This window comes from Gossypium arboreum, chromosome 12, assembly GCF_025698485.1.
Source record: "Gossypium arboreum isolate Shixiya-1 chromosome 12, ASM2569848v2, whole genome shotgun sequence".
In the NCBI taxonomy this organism is placed as follows: domain Eukaryota; kingdom Viridiplantae; phylum Streptophyta; class Magnoliopsida; order Malvales; family Malvaceae; genus Gossypium; species Gossypium arboreum.
This window is the reverse complement of record NC_069081.1, coordinates 10,744,057-10,757,384: the sequence shown is the minus strand read 5'-3', so window position 1 is coordinate 10,757,384 and position 13,328 is coordinate 10,744,057. Positions and strand designations below refer to the sequence as shown.

General features: G+C 30.8%; 1 long non-coding RNA gene across 1 annotated transcript; it reads right to left on the bottom strand.

Annotated features, from left to right (window-relative positions):
* Positions 1–3,946: 3,946 nt before the first annotated feature.
* Positions 3,947–12,755, bottom strand: LOC128285742 (uncharacterized). The gene is made up of 3 exons (XR_008276282.1): positions 12,655–12,755; positions 11,653–11,724; positions 3,947–4,158 (listed from the first exon to the last, which is right to left on the bottom strand). It is a non-coding gene; the product is annotated as an uncharacterized LOC128285742 (long non-coding RNA).
* Positions 12,756–13,328: the final 573 nt, after the last annotated feature.

Genomic DNA, 13,328 nt, shown 5'->3' with positions numbered 1-13,328 from the left:
ATAAAGGTAGAAAAGAAAAACTGGAAATTACGCATCCTTACAGCACTCGCACTAAAACTAAGAACATGGATCAAAGGTTTGAGCAGTTACAAAAGGATATGCAAGACCGATTGCAAAGAGGTTAGCTAAAATGCAGAATGAGATGAGGGAGCAAATGATGGAAGCTCAGAGGAGTATAATGACCGAAATGGCTCAGTTACTGAGGGCCACTGATAAAGGAAAGGCTCCTATGACCATCACTGAAGAGGAAAATGAGGGTCCTCCTCTAGGTTTTACACCGCCGCATGTATCATTGCAAACTGAGGCACCTCCTAGAAGGCCATCTACTACTGTGAGGCCTCAGCATGGGCCAATTGAGGCTGGTGTCCATGTGAATTTTCCGGTTGGTTCAGGGCTTAATATGGGTGACAATCTTACTAATCCTCTTGTTCCCGATCTAGATATGGTGGAAAAGGAGGATTTGAAGACCACACTATATATTATTATTATTATTATTATTAAATCATATTTTTAACCCACACTATATATATATTTTTGTTAGTTATTTATTTATTTACTATATATTATTTCATTTTAAACTAATATTGTTATATTATGAAATCTCTTACATACTCATAAACCAATATATTATCATATAATTACTATTCTTTTATTCTTGTTATCATATTATCTATTAAATATTATTTTATAATGGTTATGAAATGTCTTGTTTTTAATTGTATGTATATTTCGTTAGGAATCAATTTTTTTATATATTAGTTCTTCTATATGTTTTATATTGTATGCATCATGTATGTGTTAAGTTTATTTTATTATAATTATATGCAAATTGACACTATATTTCTTCTATTTGTATATCATACATTATTTGATTATTTTTTTATATCATGCATCATTTAAATATTATTTCGTATGTTTATATACTTTGTTTATTTGTTTTCAATACATGCTATATATATCTTTGTTTGCATTTTTTGCTTTATATGTATTATTCTTTTATCGTAGTATTCATTTTTTATCTACCTAGTACGATAATATATTATTATGATTTATAATGTAATACAATTCTCCACACATCTTTAAAAGACAAGGCTCCAAAATTTTCAAAAAATATAAAGGCAATGCTTGATGTTTTGAAATTTCGAAAAAGTAGTGCCCTAACTTATTGGGTTGCAACTTTTCTCGTTAAGTTCGAATAGTCAAGTACCCTTCTAAGTTTTTAAAGGTTTTCAAAATATAAGTAACTATCTTGGAATTGCAAAGTGATATGTCCTAACTTACTGGATGTAGCATTTTGCTGTTTCGAGATAGGGATTTCTAAAAGGCTAACTTATAGCCCATACTTTGATACAAGTGAACCCAAATTTTCAAATACTTTAAAGAGGATCACATCTTAAGATTTTTAATTTCCGACATTAAGAACATTTTGATAATCAATTAGGTACCAATTTTTTGGGCGTTACGAGGGTGCTAACCCTTCCTCGTACGTAATCGACTCTCGAACCCATTCTTTTGATTTCGTAGACCAAAACCAACGATTTTAGAACAAATGTTTTAAAGGTGATCCAATCACACCTAAAAAGGTTGGTGGCGACTCCCGTTTTCGTTTTTTAAAGTCGATTCCCATTTACCAAAACTCGATTTGAAAATGGTTTCGACAACAATCTTTCCAGATCTTGATTTAATATTCTTTCTAAAACAGGTGTCTCAAAGGATGGTATCAACGAAAATTGTGCAAGTATTTTAAATTCCAGGAAACAGAAGGAACAAATTGATAATTTACCTATTTAATTATCGGATGAGGGTCAAGAAAAGCTCTCTAAATCTATTACAAAGATTATGAATGGGAGGAAATTTGATAGGGGTAATAAAGGGAAAAATAGTAAAGCTAAAGGCAATAAAAAATAGGTTGTGGGTGTAAAAGGGCAAGTTAATAAGTAGGTTATGGGTGGGCCTAGAATAAAGAATCAAGGTGGTGGTATTGAGGAGATTGGGATGAGTTTTGAAACTTTTAGGATTGGGTTGAAAGTGGGGTTTGGGCTATCTAAATTTGGTACCAATGGTAACCAAGGAATATTGGATAAAAAATTTAACTCAATTCACAATTTTAAAAAGAACCAGAACCTAAATGATTTAGTTTGTTCTTCTCCTCTTATAGAAAATGAACTGGGCATAAAAAATATTATTCCTCATTCTAAACTCCCTCATTTTTTTGAAAGAAAATAGGAGTAATAATACTCTGAACTTTTAATCTAGAAGAGATGGGAAAAATCTTGATAGCTTGGTTGGCATAGTTCCTGTTCGACAGGTTATCCAAGGAATGATGGACTGTTTAGAGGTGGAGGGTAGAGCTGCAGACATATAAGAGGGGAATACGAAAGTGGTGGTGTTGGACCAGGCTGATAGTAGACAAATTCTGGGTTAACCATTGGGAGTGGTCCATCGGGGTGAAAGTGAAGTGACACTCATGGACGATTCATTTGATAAGTAATGGTGCCCTAAAATGTTTAGCTGCTTCTAATTGTGATTTTTATAATGTCAAGAATTTTTGTATGGAATTACCAAGGTGCTGGACACTCTAATTTTGGCAGAATTATGAAGGAGTATTTATGTGAAGTAGATCCTTGTGTTTTAGTTTTAATGGAAACCTGAATTAGTGGATTAAAAGCTGATAGAGTGATTAAAAGTATTAGCCTGCCTTACTCGAATATGAAACTGGTGGTGTTGGACTAGGATGATAACGAACAAATTCTAGGTCGACTATCGGGAGTGGTCTATCAAGGTGAAAGCGATGCAACACTCATGGACTATTCATTTGATAAGTAATGGTGCTATCAAAAGTTTGGTTGTTTCTAATTCTAATTCTTATAATGTCAAGAATTTTGTATGGAACTGCCAAGGTACTGGACACCCTAATTTTGGAAGAATTATAAAGGAGTATTTACGCGAAGTAGATCCCTGTGTTGTGGTTTTGATGGAAACCTGAATTAGTGGATTAAAAGCCGATAGAGTGATTAAAAGTATTGGTCTGCCTTACTCGCATTGGGTGGAAGCTATGGGATACTCAGGTGGGATTTGGATTCTTTGGAAGGATAATATCTGTGTCAAAATTATGGTTAACTATATGCAGTTTATTCACATGAAACTTAAATTTGATGATGTTATAGATTGGGTGTTCTTTACAGGTGTTTATAGGAGTTCCCATAGAAACTTGAGGAAGGAGTTATGGTATGGTCTACGCTGCATTACTAAAAATATCAATCTCTCTTGGTTGATTTTTAGGGATTTTAATGCTTTACTTGATGAGGATGAGAATAAAGGTGGCTTCAATAGGGCTATTGCTAGTTGTCCGGCTTTCCAATAACTATGCTCAGTTAGTGAATTGAAGGATCTTAAATTTAAAGGTCCCAAATTCACTTGGAATAGAGGAAATATATTTGAACGCCTTGATAAAGCCTTATGTAGTTCTCATTGGGAGCTAATGTTCCCAAATACTGCTATTTTTCATATACTGAGAATAAAATTTGATCATTGCCCACTCTCGACTTCATTTGGAAGCAAGATAAGAACAAATTCCCCTCGTCCTTTTCAGTTCCTAAGTGGTTGGTTGTCTCATAGTAATTTTATTTCTATGGTTAATGAGAATTGGAATAGTGAGAGCTCGGTAGAAGATTATGTTAAGAAGTTTATGGCAACAACAAGAACGTGGAATATGGACGTTTTCGAGAACATTTTGAAGAGGAAGAGGAATATGATGAACCGACTTTGTAACGCCCCCTAACCCTATACCGTCATCGAAACAGGGTTATGAGACATTACCAGTCAGTACAATCCAATTTCGGTCATTAATTAAAATAAATATTTACACACATCCTAGTTTTAAGATGTCGTCCCTTTAATGGGCCCTCGCGGTCCAATATGAACAGTAAATTCAATTCGGGACTAATTTAGAATCACTACGAATTTTTAGTAAATTTCAAAATTCATACTACATACCGTTGCCAACCATAATTTACTCATTTCATGAGTACATCTACAACCTAAATTACTCTCATAAAACATCCTAGGTACATGCCATTACCAATAGTTAACACACTTTACCTTAATGAATTCGGGATCGAACTGGGATGCTGATTCAACGTTCTATCTTTACTAGACCTACGCACGGAAACAAACCGTACGCTGAGTATGGTATACTCAGTGGTATTTCCATAATCCGAACACTTAATAATATAACAATTAAACTTAAAATCACAATAACAATTATAAGTATTCATTTATTTGTTTTATAGATAAAATTTTAATTACTTACCATATAAATTCTATACAAGTCATATAACAAACACAAGAACATATTTGTTCAATTCTTTTCATTTACTTACCGTATAAATTCTATACAATATATTCACAATTCACTTGTTTTCACACTTTACTTCTTAACAATATACCATTTTAATTCATTCTAACATCAATCATCATCCATTTGAACTCCACTCATTTCATGAACCTTTTGGTTCATGTTTTCAATCTCATATCTCAATTTCAATTCTCAATTCAATTTCTCATTTTATTCCAATAGCTCAATCAATCAAATTCACTCAACTTATCTTTTCACTTATTTACCCCTATTAACAAGACTCGGACCTTGGCAGATACTCGGATCCAACCAAACACACCAATATGGCACCCAAAGGCCTCATCGGATAGTTCAAGCAATATTTGACACCCAAGTGTCTCATCGGCCTAGTCAAGTAAAGTTGGTACCCAGTACCTCATCGAATCTATCCGAAGAAATATAGTGACACCCAGTGTCTCATCGACTCGAGGTCGAAGAATCCCTGAACACTTCCAATCCTATGGCATGCCAACTATGTCCGACTCAGCCCGATATGTTAATAGGTTATTCAATTCACTTTCAATTTTTTCAATCAATACACATTTTAATTAATCACATAAATTCATAATTCAATACAATTCAATTCACTTTTCAATAACAAATATCCAAATATCACAAATCTCATATTTAAAATTTTCAAACAATTTATATTTCAATTCAATTCAAATAATCAATATATATTCAATATTCAATATATATATCTATATATATATACGTAATTCAATCAATATAAATTCAATAAATTCATCACATACTATATCAATCCATTTCATTTGCAAAACACAATAATTCTTACTTCAAAACACTTAATATACATATTAAGAAATAAATTCAACAATTAAGTATTAGGTTCGGATTATAGAAATACAAACCGTAATTTTCGAGCTAACCCCGTTGACTTTATCTTGTCCTTTCTTAGCCGAGATTTCGGTACCACATTGACTACTGAAATTAATACAATTCATAATCATTAATACATTACTAATTCATATCTTGAGTTATAGAATTCTAAATTAAGATCCGCTAATTTTTCCTGAAACTAGACTCACAAATCTTCTTACAATAAAATTTTCAGAATTTTTGATTTAGCCATTAAGTACAGTTTATTCTTTAAATTCACCCCTATTCTGCTGTCTGACAGTTTCGTCCCTTCTTCACTAAAAATTAATTATCTCACAGTACAGAACTCGGATAACATTCTCGTTGATTTCTAATGAAAATAGACTCATTAGGGATTCTAAACATATAACTTTAAGCCTCTAATTATTTTTATTTAATTTTTGGTGATTTTCCAAAGTCAGAACAGGGGAACCCGAATTCATTCTGACCTTGTCTCACAAAATTTATTATATCTCATAATTTACAATTCAATTGCTGATATAGTTTCTTCTATAAGAAACTAGACTCAATAATATTTAATTATATATTTTATTAATCCTCTAATTCAATTTCTACAATTTTGATGATTTTTCAAACTTAGACTACTGCTGCTGTCCAATACAAAATGTTGATTTACTTTAATTTCAATTTAATTCTAACTAAATTCACTTACTTTTCTATCTTAATTCATACTTTATTTCTACTCAATTTTTAACCAAACTTAGACATAATTATCTATTTTTCATCATAAAACCATAATTTCGAAATTCTTCCAATTTAGTCCTTAAAGCATAAAACTTATGAATCACTTTACAATTCAATCCTTATATCATTTCTAACTTGAATTTCTATCAATTTAGCCCTTAATTCATCATTTTATTTAACATGGACAATATCTAGAAATCTAATAACTTCAAAATATTAACTTAATTTCATCAAAACTTTGTTCTAAAACTTCTAAAACATCAAAATTAAGTAAAAATGGCTAAATTGACTTACCAATTAAAGTTTAAAGCTTCAAAACATCAATTTTCCCTTTTCTCCCTTTCTTTCTTTCTTTCCTTTCTTTCTCCCCTGTTCTTCTCTGTTTCGTTTCCATTTCATTCTGTTTCTTATGTTTATATATAATATAATATAATATAATATAATATAATATAATATAATATAATATAATTAAAAATAAAAAAAATCTTAGATTTTCTTCACGGTACACAGCCTCACTTAGGACAAATGCCATTTTGGTCCTCTTCATTTTCTTTTAATCTACAATTTAACTTTCATCCTTTATTCAATTTAGTCTTTTTTCTTAATTACTCTTCATTAAATTAAATTCACTTAATTAAACTCTAATTAACCACTCATTTTACTTCGTAAATATTTTTAATAAATATTTACGAATCTATTTTTCAGAAATAGAGACCCGAAAATACACTTTTTCGGTAACGGTAAAATTTGGGTTGTTACAATTCTCTCCCCCTTAAGAAATTTCGTCCTCGAAATTTGCCTAAAAGAGAGGTGGGGGTTCAGTGATCTCACTGTTTCTTTCGGTTCTCGTATGTTTCCTCAATATCATGGCTTCACTTACTCAAGCGAGTATCTCAACAGGCTTTTTCTCCGTACGATAAATCATATCAAATCTCATTATTCTTTGTCGATATAACATGTAACAAATCTGATCTATATCATTTTCTGAGCTTCAAATCAGGGAAAATAATCATAAACTTTCTGTAACTTCAGAAGCAAAACCAAGCAATAATTTACCGATCCGACTTTTCTACAACTTCACATGGCCCAACAGAATAAGAATTCAATTTCTTTTTCAACCTGATCTTCAAAATTTTCTTTCAAACTGAATCTTTAAGAAATATCATATCACTAACAAAATACTCAATATCCCAATGTTTCAAGTCCACATATGATTCTTATCTGTCAAAATTACTTTCAATCTATCTCGAATCACTTCCACTTTTCTTCAATTTCACGAATTAAACAACTCTGCATATTCTTTTTCTCACTGTATTTAATCAAATCCCATGCAGTTTTACATCAATCATTATTCAGAACTTCATACAGTGTTGAAAACTATTATTACGCACCCAAAACTTCTTGTACTTGTTCTATAATCAGAGTATAAACCACGTATCTCAATCAGAAATAATAGAAACCACCATACCATGTAATCTGATAATCTCAGAAACCTAGATTTCAAACAATTATTGAGTAAGAAACTTATTCATACTAGAATAGAATATACAAGCTTCACCATACCTTCGATGATTACTCAAATACCGTCTTTCTTTTTCAAAGATCGAGATAATTCCAATTCAAACCCATAGAAATTATATCCCACTTCCATTCTGATATTCTCTCTAGTGTAATAGCTCAAGATATCTCAGATCGATATAAACATTTATATACAATTTCAAAGTACTACTTTTCTTTCCCAGTCTTCAACACATCTTTCTCAAATCACTGTACATCTTATTCTTCCAAAATGCATAGACATAGTACTACTATAATTTCATGCAAATTCTCCTGTATAAGTTCTGAATCTCTCTGTTTAGCTTTTATTTCTAAATAGCAAACAACCATCATATCCAATCTGAAATGTTTAATCAAAAATCTGTATACTATATCCATTTAATCGATAACTCATTACCACATTTCTAAGCTTCGCAGATCTGCTGTAAAGAAGTCGGTTTAATTTTTTTATCTCTACCAAAATTGAACCATCTTCAAATGATAACAGTCAGATGTTCATAGCTCATAACACAAAACAAAGCTTTCAACTTGAATATACATACATTCATTGTCTTTTCGGATGATAATTAATTATCATATCTTGATCTTTTAATGCAAGAACAATAACTACCACTTCCGAATCAGGTATCAAATAATTCTTCCCATGTGATTCTAACATTTCGTAACATAAACCAATACTTCACTTTTTTTTTCTTTTTTTTTTTTTGCATCAAAACACTGCTATCCCTGTAAACCACAAGTTTCTTTATCGGATTTCAGACTGAACCAGAACTAGTGCTTCAGTTAACTGAGCTTTCAACTAATCAGAACCTTGCTAATGTCTATCAGATCATTCCAATTCCACATATTTCTGTAATAACCGACTAGTTTTACAAAACCTCTAATTTCAAATATATTTTTCACTATCATTTCAGTTACAAAATCTATAGCACATTCAACTTCTTCAATCAACAGTAGTTCGGGTAACTTTTCTGGAAACACATTAGAATTCTCTTGCACTATTGCCACTGATTTAAACCTTAACTTAAATATTTTAATATTCAATACATAAACAAGGTAAATACCATGACCCCTTTCCGGCATATATCTATGTTGGCATGTTCAATATCACAATAGACAATTAGCTCAATCTTCTCTGATTCAACAAAACATTTCATCATCTTGATCTTGCAACATATTATACTTCTGCTTATCATGCAGAATTAACTATTCCATTATTGAGATTATATCAAACAGTAAGAACATCAAATCGATCAGAAAACAGTAGTATCATTATCAAACAGTTCCAGCAGATCTTATCAGCCCATAAATACTAATCTGAAAAATTTAATGCTTCAACCCAAAAATTTCAGCAAACCCAACAGGCAAATCTTTAATAGATACTGAACTTATGTAATCATAGGAATAGTCAAACCAATATCAATTTAAAATAATCATATTAGTGTCGATAAAGAAGAAAGTACCTGTAATGACATCCGGTAGAGAAATATCTTCTTATATACAATGAACATATACCATGACTGCTGTTCATTCTCCAGATTTTACAGTGAAGTCATTTGTCACACTTCGACTTTCACTCGTATTTTTGAAATTACAGGGTAACCTACCTCTGTTAACTACATTACTCGGTCTTGAACTTTGAATAATGTTTTTTTTTTCTTCAAGTAATCACTAAGATAATAATCAGGAGAATCATGTCTAACACATATTCCATTCCTTATTCTATATTCTTCAGCTTCTGTCTTCATTTAAACCATCTTCAAACCATTTGTATCATACAGTTTCTATCGGAATATACCCTCTGATATATTTATTTAATCAAACAAATTCCCTTCATGCACAGTTGCAATTATATGATCCTGTTTAAGCTTCAAGAATTTCAGATGTTTCGATCAAGAAATCTCGATCGATATATATATTTTTCTTTCGAACTCATCTCGAAAATTTTCAAATAACCCTTTCTTAATCACAACATAATCAATGTTTCCTACCACCGTAAGCTGAATCTTTTAACAGAATATCATACCCTTCTAACATTTAATCGGTGATCGAACAATTCATTTACAATCCGATAATATTCTCTAACAGTTTCAGTTTCTTTCAAGATCATTCTTAACTGTAATTCTCAATTCATCCACACCATATATATACATGTCCAGATCATTAACAGAGATAACTTACCCATTCGGACAAACTCTATACCTTAAAGCACTTCGAGAACCGATTGAGAAAGCAGGAGGGTAGATATCATAACAAATACAATTTCTTCTATTCATCGAAAAACATCGATTATAATTCTAAATAATTATGTATCATTTTTATTATTATTTCATCAGTCATCATTTAGTAATTAATTACCCATTGAGTTTATACCCGGTGTTGTTGATTAGGTTTTCATCTAATTCACGAGACTATTCGTCTCAAAGACATATTTAATAATCAATACCATTGATATTTTTTTGTCTAACATTTTCACTATAAAACAATACCAAACAAATATATCAAGATCCGATCCCGACACAATTTCGACTCAATTATGGCATGTACCCTAGACTCAATTCCGAGTTCGATTTAGTCCGAGAATCGCTAAACTCGAATAGCTCTGATACCACTAAATGTAACGCCCCCTAACCCTATACCGTCATCGAAACAGGGTTATGAGACATTACCAGTCAGTACAATCCAATTTCGGTCATTAATTAAAATAAATATTTACACACATCCTAGTTTTAAGATGTCGTCCCTTTAATGGGCCCTCGCGGTCCAATATAAACGATAGAATTCAATTCGGGACTAATTTAGAATCACTACGAATTTTAGTAAATTTCAAAATTCATACTACATACCGTTGCCAACCATAATTTACTCATTTCATGAGTACATCTACAACCTAAATTACTCTCATAAAACATCCTAGGTACATGCCATTACCAATAGTTAACACACTTTACCTTAATGAATTCGGGATCGAATTGGGATGCTGATTCAACGTTCTATCTTTACTAGAACTGCATGCGAAACAAACCGTGACAATGAGTATGGTATACTCAGTGGTATTTCCATAATCCGAACACTTAATAATATAACAATTAAACTTAAAATCACAATAACAATTATAAGTATTCATTTATTTGTTTTATAGATAAAATTTCAATTACTTACCATATAAATTCTATACAAGTCATATAACAAACACAATAACATATTTGTTCAATTCTTTTCATTTACTTACCGTATAAATTCTATACAATATATTCACAATTCACTTGTTTTCACACTTTACTTCTTAACAATATACCATTTTAATTCATTCTAACATCAATCATCATCCATTTGAACTTCACTCATTTCATGAACCTTTTGGTTCATGTTTTCAATCTCATATCTCAATTTCAATTCTCAATTCAATTTCTCATTTTATTCCAATAGCTCAATCAATCAAATTCACTCAACTTATCTTTTCACTTATTTACCCCTATTAACAAGACTCGGACCTTGGCAGATACTCGGATCCAACCAAACACACCAATATGGCACCCGTGCCTCATCGGATAGTTCAAGCAATATTTGACACCCAGTGTCTCATCGGCCTAGCCAAAGTAAAGTTGGTACCCAAGACCTCATCGAATCTATCCGAAGAAATATAGTGACACCAGTGTCTCATCGACTCGAGGTCGAAGAATCCTGAACACTTCCAATCCTATGGCATGCCAACTATGTCCGACTCAGCCCGACATCTGTTAATAGGGTATTCAATTCACTTTCAATTTTTTCAATCAATACACATTTTAATTAATCACATAAATTCATAATTCAATACAATTCAATTCACTTTTCAATAACAAATATCCAAATATCACAAATCTCATATTTAAAATTTTCAAACAATTTATATTTCAATTCAATTCAAATAATCAATATATATTCAATATTCAATATATATATCTATATATATACGCCAATTCAATCAATATAAATTCAATAAATTCATCACATACTATATCAATCCATTTCATTTGCAAAACACAATAATTCTTACTTCAAAACACTTAATATACATATTAAGAAATAAATTCAACAATTAAGTATTAGGTTCGGATTATAGAAATACAAACCGTAATTTTCGAGCTAACCCCCGTTGACTTTGTCTTGTCCTTTCTTAGCCGAGATTTCTGGTACCACATTGACTACGAAATTAATACAATTCATAATCATTAATACATTACTAATTCATATCTTGAGTTATAGAATTCTAAATTAAGATCCGCTAATTTTTCCTGAAACTAGACTCACAAATCTTCTTACAATAAAATTTTCAGAATTTTGGTTTAGCCATTAAGTACAGTTTATTCTTTAAATTCACCCCTATTCTGCTGTCTGACAGTTTCGTCCCTTCTTCACTAAAATTAATTATCTCACAGTACAGAACTCGGATAACATTCTCGTTGATTTCTAATGAAAATAGACTCATTAGGGATTCTAAACATATAACTTTAAGCCTCTGATTATTTTTATTCAATTTTTGGTGATTTTCCAAAGTCAGAACAGGGGAACCCGAATTCATTCTGACCTTGTCTCACAAAATTTATTATATCTCATAATTTACAATTCAATTGCTTATATAGTTTCTTCTATAAGAAACTAGACTCAATAATCTTTAATTATATATTTTATTCATCCTCTAATTCAATTTCTACAATTTTGATGATTTTTCAAACTTAGACTACTGCTGCTGTCCAATACAAAATGTTGATTTACTTTAATTTCAATTTAATTCTAACTAAATTTACTTACTTTTCTATCTTAATTAAAATTTATTTCTACTCAATTTTAACCAAACTTAGACATAATTATCTATTTTCATCATAAAACCATAATTTCAAAATTCTTCCAATTTAGTCCTTAAAGCATAAAACTTATGAATCACTTTACAATTCAATCCTTATATCATTTCTAACTTGAATTTCTATCAATTTAGCCCTTAATTCATCATTTTATTTAACATGGACAATATCTAGAAATCTAATAACTTCAAAATATTAACTTAATTTCATCAAAACTTTGTTCTAAAACTTCTAAAACATCAAAATTAAGTAAAAATGGCTAAATTGACTTACCAATTAAAGTTTAAAGCTTCAAAACATCAATTTTCCCTTTTCTCCCTTTCTTTCTTTCTTTCCTTTCTTTCTCCCCTGTTCTTCTCTGTTTCATTTCCATTTCATTCTGTTTCTTATGTTTATATATAATATAATATAATATAATATAATATAATATAATTAAAACATAAAAAAAATCTTAGATTTTCTTCACGGTACACCGCCTCACTTAGGACAAATGGCATAATTGCCATTTTGGTCCTCTTCATTTTCTTTTAATCTACAATTTAACTTTCATCCTTTATTCAATTTAGTCCTTTTCTTAATTACTCTTCATTAAATTAAATTCACTTAATTAAACTCTAATTAACCACTCATTTTACTTTGTAAATATTTTTAATAAATATTTACTGAATGCTTTTCGAAATGGAGACCCGAAAATACACTTTTTCGGTAACGGTAAAATTCAGGTCGTTACAGACTTGATGGATTCCAAATAGTGCTGGAGAGGTTTTGATCTAAAAACCTTCTCAATCTTGAGAAATCTTTGTGAGTTGAACTTGAAGGAATTATGGACTTCGAAGAGAGTCTTTGGTGACAAAAGGCGCGGAGTATAACAACCCTTTTTTGGGTCGAATCGGAGCAGTGATTTTGGGACCACAGATCCGGAGTCAAAATATTTATTTTATTATTAT